Genomic DNA, 16,574 nt, shown 5'->3' with positions numbered 1-16,574 from the left:
AATAAGTGCTCTAATTAGATCTAGGAAGTCCGTGGTGATTGTGTGCAACAGACAGTAAGGAGGGGTCAAACGCGCGGGAATCGCGCCCGCCGTCGACGCAGTCAGACCAATTCGTAGTGGTCCGATTCCCAGAATCGGACCACCCGAGTTCTGGAGTCGGACCGCGTCCGACTCCCAGAATCAGACCGTCCGACTGAGAGTGAGTCGGACCAGTTTGGTCCGATTCCCAGAATCGGACCACTTTGAAAATCAGACCACTTTTTGATCCGACTCCTAGAATTGGACGTGACCAAAATCGGACCACTAGGCCGATCGGACCAACCCAAAATTGGACGTCCGATTCTGATAATCGGACTTTTGAAAATCAAACATCTTAGAATCGGACCAAAACTGTCAAAATCGGACAGGTATCTTGAACACAAATTCTGATGCATCTAAACCCCAAAGTTGACCCAAGACCACGTAGAGCTAAAGGCACATCACAGATCCATCACTAGGCTGAAACTTAGAGCAAGTAGTTCAAAATTTGGCTATAAACGGTCCTCCAAATTGTGTATGGATTTTATCGTAACGGCCCTGCGGGCCGGGGGGGACTACCCCCCCGGACCCCCGCAGAGGGAGCTCTGCCCCCTCCGCACCTCCCCCAAGTAGGTTGGAGAGAAAACACGTGCTGTGACAGGTCCTCCAAATTAGACCCTAGTGTAGCAATGGCTCTGCACCAGCATGGAGTCTCACTTGCAATAGAGCAACCAAAAGCCCATACCCGAACAGAGAGAAACAAAGACCCTAGAACCTCAATGGGCCAATCTAGCCATCAAGGGAAAGAAGGTCACACCACAACAACACATGTACATTGTGTTCAAACTGCGTCTAGTCAAAATAGAGTGCGACATCAGCAAGCTACAAATGCCAAGATGACTAGACATGACACTCTCGACGAGAGATGTACCTTGAATAGCACTGCACTGACGATCCAAGATGTCAGTGGGGAATCCACATCTGGTCGTGCAGTTGAGAACTCAAGGGCATCGGTCAGAAGGCTTAAATTTACAAGCCAAGACCCGGAAGATGAAGACATAGTATCATCTGCTTATCTTAGGGTCAAACTCACCGCGAAAAGAGAGCATACTATCGATGCTCTGATTGATGAAAGAGCAGATTTTAACATCTTGACCTATGAATCATGGACCCTACTAGGCCAACCAGAGCTCGCACCGACTAGTGCAACTCTTAGCCCTTATGGGGGACACCCACAAGCACTCATAGGGAAGTGCAAAATCCTTGCGACAATTGAAACGAAAAGCTTGCCTATCCTATTTCATGTTCCTCCAAAAAGTGCTAGCTGCAGGAAAGAAACCCTCCTAGGAAGACCCTTCAAAAGGGCGACCAAATGTGAGACTATGTAGCACAGAGGATACACCTGACACTACCGGGTGTGAGGATAGTCACAACCTTTAGCAAAGGTGACCTCATCGAACTTCGAGGGAAAGGCAAGGAAGGTGTTGACATAACAGCCAAGCCTGTTGACGAGAGCAAGGACTTGTTGGAAGAGTTAATACAAGCACAGGTCGAACAACGAGAACCAGTGAGTGAGGCCATGCCCAAAACAAGAAGGTCAAGAGATAATGCCAAGGACGGGCTTTGGACTTACAAATATCGTAGAAGACCCCAAAAGAAGCCCAAGCCTTATAGACGCAGGCATCGATGGAGGGTCAGTACAACGCCACGATGGATATCCAAAGCGTTGCTACATGCTCAAGGGTACTACGCAGGTAACCAATGGATTTGGGTACCAAAATCCCCTGCTAAACTGCCTCCATCAGCTGAAGGCCAGAGTGCATCAAAAGCAGTGAAGCACAGGAGGAAATCTAAGAGAAACTCTAGGTCTCGAGGCAACAAACCAGACATTATTGTTCGAAAGAAAGAGCCTCAGCCTAGCATGCTAAATAGACACACGTCATATGTAGCCATTGAGCATGCACAAAAATCATCAGTGCCCAAAAAGCCTTTGCTCTCCCAAGGGGAGAACAAGCATCATAGGCACAACATTGCTCAAGGCAAGGCTGATCACTCAACAAAGCAAATGGTATAATCATCTAATAGCCTCGGGCAAATCATTCATTCAGTGCCAAGCCCACCTAAGAGTCCTAGATCTCCTACATCCTCTTTTTCCAAACAGACACAGGAAGCACAACAACGGCTGTCAAGGGAAACTGCTCAATTCCAATCTCTATCTCCATCTAAGCTTCCAAATTTCCAAGAGGTGGGACATGACGCCATCTGTAGCTCTCGACCCAAGGATATGCATGAGCAACCAAATGTGACCACGATCCACACAGATGAATGCTCAAAGGGCAACAAAATACATGACCACTTCCAATCGACCTAAGGACTTAACAACGCAATCCACCAAGGGTAGCCAGCCCACTAAATTAGCTGCTACTACTTCCAATCAGGGATCACAACAGTCACAGCCCTTGGCTATGACAATTCCCCTTGTGGAACGTGTCCTTAGTAGTTTACCGGTGGAGGAGGTGTCGCAACCAAATCCCTCGACAATTCCAGCACTTTCAAAGTGCCTGAAGCCTAGGCTTGAGGAGAAACCTCTCAAAGCTGTGGTCAGGGAGGTCATGCATCGAACCACTCAACCTGGCAAGGCTATTCAGCAGGCCACGACTATGTCCCATAAGGACACACTAGAGAGAGAGAATGTTGAGGCCCAACCAAGCACGTCAACGGTTGACCTAGTCCAGGGTCCTGAGTCGTTGAGAGAGGCACCTTCATTGACCAAGAAAAAGAGGAGAAAGCAGAGAAAACAATAACAGTTGCAGGTGGTTGTGGACCCCAAGAACATTGAGACGAAGGGCGCTGGAGAGCTGATGAATAAAGCATCGAGTCCATCCACCAATGAACCCACTGATGCCTCTCCTAATAGCGGTGAAACCTCAGACACATCTGTGTGCTCTGACAAACCAAAGCAACAGTTGCCATCAACAACTGCTTGCAACACTCTATCCACTGACAATAGAACTCACATTGATCAATTAAGAGTGGATACAACACTGTCACAACAGGGTGACAAATCTATACCAGGCACATCCGAGAAGAACCATGACAAAATAGCAGCAAAACCTCAGGAGAAACGTGAGAACCCCAAGAGCATAAGAAATCCTAGCGTTGACCAATCTTGCTCATCTAGGCCTGAGCCCCCAGCCATGCTAAAGCCTAAGGAAACTCTTAGGACTTTGCATGAGATAGCAACCGAGCAAGCCCTCATTGAACATAGGAGTGTCACAGAATGCTTAACTGAGTTGGATGCTAAGCTCAAAGTGGTCGCACGTGTCTACGTCCTTGCTGACATGGGCACAATCCCCAAAGAGCAGCTCGGAGATTACTTGACCTTTCCTCTAACATGGGAAGAACAAGAACATCTTAACGGGCACTACGACAGACTCCTGGATGAACATATGCGACTCATCCCTGACGAGGAGGCTAACAAACTGCGCTTAACCATCACGTTCAATGAAGTGCTCTGCCAACCGAATCTCATAGACATAGAGCTATTAAAGCGATTGTCAGCAGGCCAGAGTCAATTTGAGCAGGGTTAGTGTGAAAGCCGCGTTGTAATGGCCGAATTAGGGGCTCAGATCATGACGGTCTCAGAAGAGCAACTGGCCAAATGGCGGTCTCAAAGAGACCCAACCTATGTGGCACCAACTTCCCTTCGAGTGCTCACTGACATTCGGGGTACGGACTTAGCTGGGACTAGGCTACAGGGCCCTTTGATTGATAAGGTTCTCACTGAGGAGGAGTTACATATTGCCAGTAGACTCGGTCAAGGTTCCATGCTACTCAACATGGCAAAATATCTATCAGTATTAAGTCAGCTGCCATGAATACTAGATGCGTGTGCCACGCTCCGGTACAACCCGGAGTTCTACACTTGGTTCTTATCCTCGTGAAGTGACATGGATTCATAAATATGTACATAAATAAACACTGATTTTTGTGTCACCGTGTACAAACAACGTCAACACACACAAGCAATGATAGTCAGGCATAGGGAGAAGAGTGGGGTCAGATAAACTAAGCTCCTCAAGTCCTCCTCTCATCACGCATTTAAAAGTGTGTGACCAGTCCCACCTCCAGGTGAGAGCATGAAACCCACATTGCCGCCATAGGAAGCCTTGACCAACAACTCTGATGGTGTAGACAGGGTGTAGTCCTTTCCAATACATCTGCTTCCCTTTTTGGTCTATCCTTTCGAGGATGTGCCCTGTCCCACTCCACGACAACCAGTCCACGCGACTTAGCATAAACTAATATCCGCTAATGACTGGAGGCCACGCGAACATCAGCATGGGGGCCATTCCTCTACAACAAACACAGCATGCCTCACCCCTCCCCTTCTTGTCATATGCGCTTCATAAACCACACTAAAATCCCTTCCTGCAAATAGTTGTATCCTGTATCAAGGTCTAAACCCTTGGATTGCGTCTTGCAGGTTTCCTTTTGCGGCGGAACGCATGGAGAATCATGGAGATCTAGCATGCAAAGACGCTCTTCGCAAAAGGCGGGAGCATGTGGCACGCGCCCCTCCACCGGAGCGCTATGTGCCCACCATCAAGAGGTATGCCAAGAAACGAGGCCCTAAGCGACACTGCCCAGGGCAAAGGCCGAAGAATCCTCGAGTCAAGAGAGTCCAGACTCGAAATGCGCAACAGGTGGCAGCACTAGTGGCACGAACTCCCAGCTCCCGCTCGGGCCCCAGATGCTCAAAGGAAGAAAGGGCAGCTCGGGAAAGAGAGGAATTTAATGAATTATTTAAAGACATTCTGGAGATGGTAGCGGGCCGGGACTACACCATTCATGTCCCGGCCGACATGTTCCCTGCTCACCCCCACGAGAGCCCCACACTAGCAGAGCCCCAATTACCCGGCCACCCAGACTCGCCCCGCCTCGTACAAATCGAGTAGCCCATAATGCATAAAGGGCTTATCAAATGATAACTGGCCATAACTTTTTGTTTTTAAATGGTTAAGTGTTCCCGACTTGTTAAGTGTTGACATGTTCCCGAATTGTACGAACTTTTCATATCTGCATTTAATATATTTCACGTCTTTAGCAAAAGAAAAAGCTAATCAAGCGCAGGTGATAAATATCTAGGTCAACACCATAGAATTCCGATAAGTGATGTCTCCTTGCATTACACTGGTTTATTATAGTTGCGGCATATACAATGCATGTACTCTCATGAAGCGACAAGTGGATGCAGGATAATACAGGTCCTTGTGCAAAAATGTTCAATGCCCAATCACCGCAACACCAACAACCCCACAAAGAGCCGCGGCAAAGCCACGCTGCCGAAAGCACCCTTGCCAACAGCCCCATCGCATGGTTCAAAGCACATTCATGGGACACGCTCTCCTTCTGGGTAAAACTCTATAGTTAGCTCACGACAGTCGTTACCTCACTTGTACCAACATCGAGTGTGTCGCAAGGAGGTTTGCAAAATCTCAAGTGTATCTCTTCATCTCAACAACAGTTCCTCTAGCATCAAGGCTGGTGACACAATCATCTCTGTAATATCCATCTTTCATAGCCTTTGGATCCCAACATTTCTCAATCCAAATGAAAGGCTAACAGCCTCAATGTATGGCATTGATTGTATTCATTTTTCCCACCAAAAAGAAAAGAAAGAAAAAGAAAAAGAAAAAGGAAAAAAAAGAGCACACATGATCACGGCACCGCACCTAGGGGTCCTCAAATTAGGTACGTCTAGTGACTTTGGTCGGCTGGCTCTGTCCCTAATCCCCTATCCCTTTGTACATCCCCCACATTTGTTCAGGGCATATTAAGGGTAGGACATACCTAGGGAGCTCGCCTCGCCTATGGTTAGACCTGTCACCCTGAACCACTTGCACAATTCTTTTGCACTAATCTCAATGCCATTACAATCCACAGTGGTAAGCAAGGCATGAAAGACAATGGAAAAGTACACCATACCTTTCACGCACTATAGGTAGTCACTAGCTACCAAGCGCTAGACATCAAGGAGCTCACTTATGCTACATGGCCTTGACAAGACCATAATGATGTCTCAAGCAATCTTCAAGTGTACTCCCCGTCTTCATCGACAAAATTTTCCATCAACTTAGCCCCTTGCTTCACTAATTTCTATACAAGGAACTAGGCCGATAGTCTTCTAACTAAGTAATACCTAAATATGCACGTGTACATGTACACACTTAATATTCACACTATAACCTATACACGGTTTGGGTCCTCAAGTGCAGGACAATACTCCAGGCTTGCTTAGAGTTTGACCTGTCTCCCAAACTAATCCAAATATGTCTTGTGCACGATAAGAAGACTAGCACTACCCCTTAAGGAGAGACCACATGCGAGGTTTTCCAATTGCAGGTATACAGTGTTGCTCGCTCTTCATCAAACTCTGACTACTTATCCCTTACCATCTCACAAGCCCGCAAAGAATCGTTATGTGCAGAATCCCCAACAAACTACCACTTGTGCTGACCATCAATGCAATCCCCAATACAAAATAGCCCTACCGCCAACTCCAACAACCTTCCACCAGCCACCATGGCCACCAACAGGTCCCCCGGACCTTCTACCACACCACCACCAACATTCCTCCACGGAAACCACCGGCGTCCTTGTCACCCATGTCTTCGGTGCATGCTACAGCCTGCTACCTACGACGGTGAGTGCCATGGGACTGGCACTCGTCTAGGAGGGGGTAATGTTAACCCCAACACGAAGAAAGCAAAAGGAAATAAAAAAGATGCAGGTCAAAGGCAGAAAAAAGGTAGCCCGACTGAAGAAAGAAGAGGGGAAAAGGCCAGAGAAAAGACCAGAAGTGCGAGGGAAACCTTAAAAGTCTAAGGGAAATGCAAAAGGGGAAAGGCACATTTTAAAATATAAAGGCGCACCCTGAAATCTTGTAAAAGAGTGCCAAGCGGTGGAAAATCCGGAAAGCTAAAACAGAAGGTAAAGACAAAGGCCAAGGCAAAGAGAAGCGGAAGACAAAGGTGCACGAGGAAAAACACAAGTCCAACTATTGTAAAAGAGCGCAAGCGCAGCATGGTTTAATTCAAGGAGCGCCGGGCTCTCACCCGTGCAATTTGTAAATGTAGATGGGCGGTGGAAAGGAAGCTAAGAAGATAGAAGGACAATGGGGAAAAGGGCCTAGGCTATGGCCGGCCATGTAAAAAAGAGGAAAAGGGGATGACCACCCAAAAGGGATTTAGGGTTTTGTATATAAAGTTGAAAAGTGAATGAGAAGCTCATTCTTGTGTGTGGCCAAAAGTAGCTCTCCTCTTCTTCTTCTTCTTCTTGTTCTTGCTTGCTTGAGCTTGTGCTTGAGAGAGGGAGTGTGAGAGTGTGAGGAAGTGAGTGTGTGAGGGTGAGGGACCGAGGAGGAGAAGCTCTCCATCTTCTCCTCTCTTCTTCTCTTCTCTTCTCTTTTCTTGTCTTGCTCGCGGCAATGGAGTTTGGAGCTTGAAGTGGGAGGATCGAGCTTGCTTGAAGCTTGCACTTGGATCGTGGAGCTATCGGAGTGCGCGGGAGAGGAGGTAACTCGAACGTCACGGAGGTAAGCTCACTACACCCGTAAATATGGATGGCGCGTCGACTATGTGAGAGGTAGCCATTAGTGCTCAGCTTGGAATGCTTGAAGCAATAAGCGGTTCGTGGGTCTTGGCGGTTGAGTGAAAGCTCCCACATACAACTTGAGCTAGTCTTGTGTTCTTGCTTTCTTGAGTTGGAGAGGAGGGTACTTGGTTAGTTAGAGTGGAGTGTTGAGAGACAAGGTAAAAGATTTTTGCCAAAGTGAGTTGCAGCTTTTTGAAACAATAGAAGTCTATCCAAAGTCCTAATTGTTGCTGCATTAGCCTCAACATTTTGGTTCCATTTCTCGTGCATAAATCGGATGTTGGATGCATACGTAGTGAGTGCGGGAAGGTCCCAAAGAACAAAAGAACTCTACTTAAGCTCAAAAAGCAAGAAGATAGATTTGCATTACATGAAGAAAAGAGACAAATTGGGTACACTCTCCCCCCATGCCTTGTGTGAGTGCTTCACAAGGCATGTATTTATAAATTTATTCATCTCAAAGCTCAAAAATAGCTCAATTTTACAATTAGCATGCTTTAGCTTTTGTGTTTGCTTTTGTTCAAATAAAGAATAAAGAGGTTGGATGGCCCAAAAGTCGGGCTGTGCCCAAATACAATGTCTAATAATGAAATATTTAAACTGAACGTCCATGCACATAGGAAATAATAAATTCTTGTCAAGCGCTTCAATAAGTAAGCGCGCCTAAATAAAGATACTTCGGAAGATGGTGAAAAGATGGTTTGGGCCGTACATAGTCAGACATGTCTTTGACAATGCAACATATGAGCTGACAGAATTGGATGGGACAGTGCTTAGAGTGCCTATTACAGGGAAAAGAATCAAGATTTTCAAGAAAAGAGATGATGAGGATTATGCGTTGAAAGAATTTGCAAGAGAAGAGCAGCGAGAAGAAACTCCAGTAGAAGAGACGGATGATATGACAGATAATCTTGCTGAAATACCAAAAATATACAATGAAGAGATTGATCTATACGTGGATCTTGATGATAATGATCATGGGTAGTTGGCCCATCCGGAGGATGCGCAGGATTAGAGGGGGTGGATGTCGTACTACTGCGCATCCGAGGTGTGGAATCCACCAAAAAGTTGTGTGTGTGGGATTTGATACTTTGTACATACTTAGTCGTTATGTTTGCTCTTTTATTCTACGTGGGTAATATAATGAAGAGGGGTTTGGTGCAAGAGGAACTTATCCGTAATGCTCTGATTGACATGTAAGCTAAATGTGACATGCTTGTAGAAGAACAGGGAGTTTTTGATAGATTGGTAACTCGAGATGCAGTCTCATGGGCTACACTTATTTCAGGATATGTCAATTATGGGCTTTGTGAGGAAGTACTAAACTGTTTCAAAGAGATGCAGATCGAAGTACATTGGTGGATATGTATGCCAAATGTGGGAGCTTGCTTGATGTTCAGCACACGTTTGACTACGTGCCACAACGCAATGAGTATTTTTGGAGTTCCCTTATCCTTGACTATGTTGACATGGGGGATATGACAGTATTTTGGGGCATACAATCTCGGTTGATCTCATCCACTGGCTATACCTTGATTATGCCATGGAGCCTGACCAGTGGTACGACATTCGGGGTGTTTGGACAGGCTCTGCAACTTTCCTGGAAGATGGTACTCCTGTGATCATCTATACAGGATCTACTAATGAATCCGTACAAGTGCAGGCTGTAGCACTTCCTGAGGATTCTTCAGATTTCCTTCTCCGAAACTGGACCAAATATGCTGAGAATCCTGTTCTTGTGCCTCCCACAGGCATCCTTCCAACAGATTTTCGTGACCCTACAACTGCTTGGGTCGGAGCTGATGGGTTATGGAGGCTGGGTATTGGATCTAAAGTTGACCAGACTGGCATTGCCATCATCTATCACAGCTCTGATTTCATAAATTGGTTATTGCAAGACCATTATTTGCATCAAGTAGAAAGCACTAGCATGTGGGAATGCCTGGATTTTTATCCTATCCTAGTTTCGGGTGATTGGTGATTCTGCAGGTGTTGATATCTCCATTTATGGGGACAATGTGAAATATGTCCTTAAGGCCAGCATGGATAATACCAAGTTGGATTTCTATGTGATTGGGACTTACAATCATGACAATCGCACATTTACTCCTGATGATTCAACTTAAGACCTTGGACTTGGGTTGCGCTATGACTATGGCAAATTTAGCCTGGGGAAAGGAAAAAACAAAGCCACGGATGGTTATTTTCAAAAAGAGGCTTTTTGGGGGGAAAGAAAAAGCGGCTACAGAAGGCAGAGAAGAGGACGGATAAGGAAAAAAAAAGATGAGGATCGAAGAGGGGGGAGCCTAGAGTAGGAAAGACAGCAATCTCTGAAGGGCTGGCTCAACAAATAGTTCAAGGAGATGTATCACAAGCATATGGGAAGGACTTAACAGAGATGACCAGACAAGGGAAGCTAGATCCTGTAATTGGCAGAGATGATGAGAATAGGCGTTGTATTCAAATCCTTTCTAGGAAGACTAAGAACAATCCAGTTTTGATAAGAGAGCCGAAGTCGAAGAGGGTGCTGAAGAAGTCAAAGATGGAATAGAAAAGAAGGAACATTTAGAAAGGGAATCTCGGGAGCCAAAACAGTGCTCAACAGTGCTCAAGCGCAGAGCTGAAGGTGACTGCAACAAACCAATTTTTTTTCCCCACCGCCTACTGGCCATCACCACCAAAGCCCTGCAGCACCGACGAAACTTGTAGACAACGATGCTTCATACATGGAGTTCTTTACCCTGTTACCAGAGAGAAGTAGCCAAGATTAGACGGATGATTAGATGATGTTATCGTCGGTGGAGCCTATCCGAAGCAACCGACCAAGACTAGATTCTTTGATCCTGCTCCAGTCTATTATCTCACTAAAAGATAACCATAATGAATCTCAAAATGATCAACAACTTTGTTACAAAGAAGCTTCTAACAATGGCTGCCGATTGTCTTAGACAGAGCATTTTGCAACTTCTGTAACCAATTGGGGATTTTCTTTGATGACACAGTTCATTCGCGGATTTTTTTGGTGAACCGGAGGAGCACTTCTGACACATCTCATGTGCGAAGAGTCTCATCCATTAAAGCAATCTTGTGGCAGAAGAAGAGACATAGATATCAGAGGGGGCTTAAGCCCAGGTAATTCCATTATGCTCCAGTGTAGCACCCGCTGCTGTGCCTTCACACTCCGCATCAATATTTACCCTGCTGGAAAAGCACGCTTGTCGACTCTTATGCTAGCACATGGTTCCCTCCCTCCTCCTCCTACTGGCATCTATGAAAACAGTTCTATAGTCTAGCAACGGTCAGAAGAATGGCATGATTTAAGAGATCATAGATTGACTGCAAGTTCGTTCTCAGTAGTTCTATGATTTTGGGGTGTCCATAAAAGAAAAGAACTTTGGGAAAAGAAGGTTGATTTGAGGGAACGCTTTGCTGGAAATGTGGCACAAACTGGGGGCCAGCAAAGAAGCGTTAGCAGTGGAACAATAGGATCCAGGAACAGGAGCATCACATTGCCTGATTGTGAAAGATTAGCAAGAGAAAAGTCTTTGCAGGAGCAGAGTATGCTAAGAGAGGAGTGCCATAGGTTAACAAAAAGCACGCAGTCTGTGGATTCTTCTGTGGCCAATGCTATACACAGAAGCTTAGCGCTTTGTGCAACTGCTTTAGCTCAGGTGGACAAACTATGGGAGACGAATGCAATGCTGGAGCATACTCAGGTCTTCCCAAACAGCACTTTTAATATGTAAAACATGTCAAACCAAGCCTGGTAAAATGCGCTTCCTTGCACAAGAAGCCTATTATGTAAGAAGGAGTTTCAAAGATTCATATGATCATTATAGCTGAAGGATCTACAAATGCTACAGAATTAAATCGGGTGGTCTAGAACCAGTGGACTGATCAGATTGGAATTCACCTTGTATTTTGTAAACATCTTGGCAGTAATACAATTATTATTTGGCATCATTTTCTCACTTTCGCTTATTCACATATTTGATCTTCTATCTTGAAATTAATCAAGGACCTCTGTGGTCGCGACTTTGCTTTCGAAAACCCTTCGACATCTTTGGTGAACCCAACGTGAGAGCGTCGTATAAATTTCAGGATAGGAGATACTTCAGCATCAGTTTCAGCCTCTTCTACGATTCTTGCTTTGTCCTCTACTTCAGCTCCATCATTGACTGCTGCTTCAAGTACTTCAACAGATGATCTAAAGCAGATTTTGCAGAATATGTCTATGTATATGCAACTTCAAAATCAGCAGACACAATTGTATATGCAACAGCAGCAACAATTGCATCAACAACAGTTGTCTCAGCAAAGGCAACTATATTCGGAGCAGGAGAATGCAATCCGTGCAACTAAGGTGATTGATGCAATTGAGAATGAGAAGAAGCTATTTGATGGCCGTAATGCTTCAGCTTATTTGAAGACATATGAGATCAAGATGGGATTTTTTGGAGTACCAACTGGACTTATGAGTAAGTCCTTCGTCTTGTCACACCCGCCTTGAGGGCAAAAGTGACTGACCTTTTTATTCAAAATTCGCATTGGCAAGATTTTAAGAAGGCCCTGAAAGAAGAGTATTTCCTTGAGGACTTTGGGATGGCTACATGGCGGTCATTCCGAGAGTGGGTCTACATGCCAAACAAAGGTCTAGCTGCTTCGGAGTTGATACGAGAATTTAAAGAGAGGTATAGTCAGCTTGATGCCATTGAACAAAGAGCATTGGATGTTGAGAAAGTTGAGCTTTTCTTGCAAGCTGCAGATCCTGCTCTTCAGGAAGAATTAGGAGAGCTTCTTGAGGATCAAACGAAGCCTATGGGTCTTAAAACGGATTGGAAAGATGCCCAGGATGCAGTCTCGACTTTGACTAAGAGGAGGATATGGAAGACCCACCTACAGAATGGATCTATGACACCGACGCTGTCTTCTGCTCCCATGCCTGCTTCTACCCCTGTCATTTCTTCTCTTCCTCGGCCAATTTCTTAGCCTATGCCAGTGCCCACTATTTCTACTCCTCCTGTTCCTCCTGTTCCAAGACCGATGCCGGCTCCTTCTGCTCCAAAACCATCCGCTCTGTCGGTTCCTTCCTCTCTTGATGACATAATCAAAGGCATAACGGATTTGACACTGGAGTCAGTTAAAGCAGAATTGGTGGGAAAATTGAAAGAGCAGTTTGCTTCGACTGCACCTACTATTTCTTCTAGTGCTCCTATTGCACCTAGGAGTGCTCCTAGTGCACCTAGGAGAGATCGAAGATGTATTTGGTGTGATAGTACGGACCATCAACATTGCAGGGATTGTGAATCTTTTCAGGATGCAAGGAGGAAGAATTTGGTATTTTGGGGACAAGATGGTAAGATCTGGTTGACTGAAACAGGAGCTCCGCTTGCTACCAATTTTGGGAAAGGCAGAATGAAGAAATTAGTGGATGACATGGGTGCACGTACTTCTTATGTGGTAGCTAGAGAAGATGCTTCTGCATATGGAGTCCAGATTGAGAAAGGATCAGAGAATCAGGTAGCATTATGGACTTATGCTATGGAGACGGCAAACAAGGGAAAAATTCAGCAGACTGTTTTGACTAGTGCAGGTTCTAGCATCAGATCTGAGACAGGTTGGGGTTCGCCTGTTGACAGGTACACTATTTATGCCTACTTGGCTAAGTCTCAGGGAGCAGATGTACTTGTTGAGGAGAAGCGTAACAGGGATGAAGAAAATCCAAATGCAGCTAAAAAGACTAGAGGGGGTGAGTTTGTTACTCCACCTACTGCAGGACCATCTTTGAGACCAGGGCCAGAACGACAGATGGAAGATGCTCAAAAGAAAGAAAAGAGGCAAGAGCCTAGAGAGAGAAAGTAGCTAGGGTTTAGATTGATGTCCGATATTGAGACATCTACTTGGAGCCGGAAGTTTTCTGCGTGCACTCAGGAAAAGGACTGGTTTTATGCTGTGCGACCACTGTTCTATAGGTCGGTGAAAAGTTACTGTAGAAATTGCATCGTATGCATGTTCGCAGAGACATTGGGAGTTACAGAATCATCCTTGTTGCCTGTTGATGCAAAATTGTCACTAGGAAGTGACTGTGTGGTCAAATACCACTTTCGTCAGTTTTGCAGATTTGCCCTTGTGAGACTGAAGCTGTATTCTTTGCAGTGACAGAATTTTTTGCAGTGTTCTGTAATGGCATTTGATTCTCTTTCACAGATTGTCACTGAAAAGCTTGACAAGAACAACTTCCAAGCATGGAAGTTTAGAATGACGAATTTCCTTATGGGAAAAGGATATTGGGAATTTGTTGCAGGAAATGAAGAAGAACCAGTTCTTCCTGATGTTCCCAATCAACAGCAAATGCAGGCATTTAAAGCATGGTATGAGAGAGCCAGGAAAGTTATGTACTGGCTGTCTATCAGTATTTCAGACTCTATGATTGTGCATATTCAAGATGCAAGTACGCCAAAGGAGGCATGGGATACTTTGTCAAAAATGTATAGCACAAATACGCAAGCCAGGAAAATGCAACTCAAGCAAGAGTTGCATAATGTGCAAAGAGAAAATATGAGCATCAATGACTACCACATGAAGGTGAAGAAAATTGCAGATGCACTTGCTTCCATTGGGTCGCCAGTGGAAGACGATGATTTAGTTTCTGTGACCTTAAATGGTCTAGGAAAGGATTATGCACAGTTTCGAACATCCATTTCCATCCGTGAAAGATTTCCTGATTTTGAGGAGTTGATTGCTCTTCTAATTTCTGAGGAGTAGAGAAATGGTGGTGCATCTTCTTCAGGAGGAACTTCAAAAGAAGTTGTCTTCTAGTCAAATGCTGGAAGAGGTCGAGGCAGAGGTAGAGGAGGCCGATCTGGAGGCCATGGTAGAAATCAAAATATGTAGCAAATTAAAGAAAACCAGTCCTATGGAGGAGGACGTGGTAACTCTAGAGGCAGGGGGAGCCAAAGAGGTCGTGGTGGATGGCAAAGAGGCCAAAATGCAAACAACAATGTTGAATGCTACTACTGTGGTAAAATGGGTCATATGGCTAAAGATTGCTATAAAAAGCAGAATGACATCATGAATGGAAAATTGCAACAAGGGAATTATGCATCTTCTAGTAGACAGGGTGATGACAGAAATGAGCATTTATTTATGGTGCAGCACATGAATAATTCTGTGACAAGTGCAGAAGAAAGCAACGATGTATGGTATGTTGACTTAGGTGCATCAAACCACATGACAGGTCATGTAGAATGGATGGAGGATGCAAGGAAAATGGAAAAACCAGGATTTGTGGAGACTGGTGATGATACTGCACATCCTATTGTGCAGATTTGAAAAATTCCTTTGTCTATGCAGGATGGGAAAAAGAAATACTTGTCCGATGTATTTCATGTCCCGAATATCACCAAGAATCTGGTTTCTGTTGGTCAAATGGTTGAGCAGGGCTTGCAGCTCAGATTTAATCCTCATGGATGCTTTGTTGAGGATATGAAAAATAAAGGTCGCTTGATAGCAAAAGGAAAGAAGAAGGGCAGAATGTTTACGTTGGATGCAGACATGTCTGAATTGAGTGCATCAATGTTTGCACATGGGACCGCTGTAGTTGCAGATATTGATATCTCGCATAAACGCATTGGTCATGTTAATGTACAGCAACTTAAATCAATGCAGGCCCAAAATATTGTTGCAGGATTGCCTAAATTCAAGGTTGTAGAAATGCATAAGGTATGTGAAGCCTGCCAATTTGGAAAACAGGCAAGGAAACCATTTCCTAGACATGTTCAAGAGAGTAAGAAGCCATTGGAATTAATCCACTCTGATGTGTGGACTACTAAAGCTGCATCTCTTGGAGGCTGTCATTATTTTGTCACTTTTATTGATGACTATAGCAGAAAAAGAAAAGTAAAGTTTTTGGGCATTTCAAAACTCTTAAAGCTATGGTTGAAAAAGAAACAGGCCTGCAAATAAAATGCCTAAGGTCAGATGGAGGGGGAGAGTACCTCTCAAATGAGTTTGCAAGGTTCCTGCAGGAGCATGGCATAAAGCAGCAATATTCATGCAGTCATACCCCACAACAAAATGGAATTGCAGAAAGGAAAAACAGGCATATTGGAGAGGTATCTCGTGCCATGCTCAACGAAAAAGACTTGCCAGATTTTTACTGGGCTGAAGCAGTTGCTACAGCAGTCTACATAATGAACAGGACTCCCACTGCAGCAATACATGGGATGACTCCAGAGGAGAGGTATACTGGTAGGAAACCAGATATTTCTCATTTGAAGATTTTTGGTTGCATTGCCTATGTTCATGTGCCAGATGAGTTGAGATCCAAGTTGGATCCAAAAGCTGAGAAGCGCATCTTTATTGGTTACTCTCTGCAGGGCAGAAAGGGTATAGATGCTATAACCCTTCTACTCGTAAGTTGACAGTGAGCAGAGATGTTGTTTTTGATGAGATGAGTAGCTGGTATAAACCAGTAAATGTGATTGATGATGTAGATACACAAAATGGTAATGCTGCACAGAATTCACAGCAGCAGTCACAAAATATTAGTGGACTTGGAACGTCCTCTAGCAGTGGTTCACATTCTTTGCCATGGACAGGCAGATTGAGATCAGGAGAATCTTCTCAAAGCAATGCAGATAGTGGTATTCACGTATCACAAAAAGGAAAAGAGAAGGTAGATCAGCCCATGTTTGATGTGAATGCAGGTCACTCTTATGTGGATGGTGAATCCAGTGGCTCAGAACAGAGCATTAATGATGAGTTGGGTATTCCTTCTATTGTTACACCTGGAGTAAGGAAGACCAGGTATGTTTTGAGAGCATCTGGGAGTGAACCTACTTTGCGCAGGTCTACCAAAGTTAGGTATCCTGTGGATAGGCTGAAATATGATGGATTTA

The 16,574-nt window shown here is 44.8% G+C and overlaps 1 pseudogene; it reads left to right on the top strand.

Moving 5' to 3' along the window:
* Positions 1 to 9,217: 9,217 nt before the first annotated feature.
* On the top strand, positions 9,218 to 9,800 carry LOC148009854 (acid beta-fructofuranosidase 3, vacuolar pseudogene; annotated as a pseudogene).
* Positions 9,801 to 16,574: the final 6,774 nt, after the last annotated feature.

This window comes from Lygodium microphyllum, chromosome 30 (genome assembly GCF_053477565.2).
Source record: "Lygodium microphyllum isolate KBCC chromosome 30, Lygodium_microphyllum_v1.1.10, whole genome shotgun sequence".
Classification (NCBI taxonomy): domain Eukaryota; kingdom Viridiplantae; phylum Streptophyta; class Polypodiopsida; order Schizaeales; family Lygodiaceae; genus Lygodium; species Lygodium microphyllum.
This window is presented reverse-complemented; position numbering and strand designations above follow the sequence as displayed.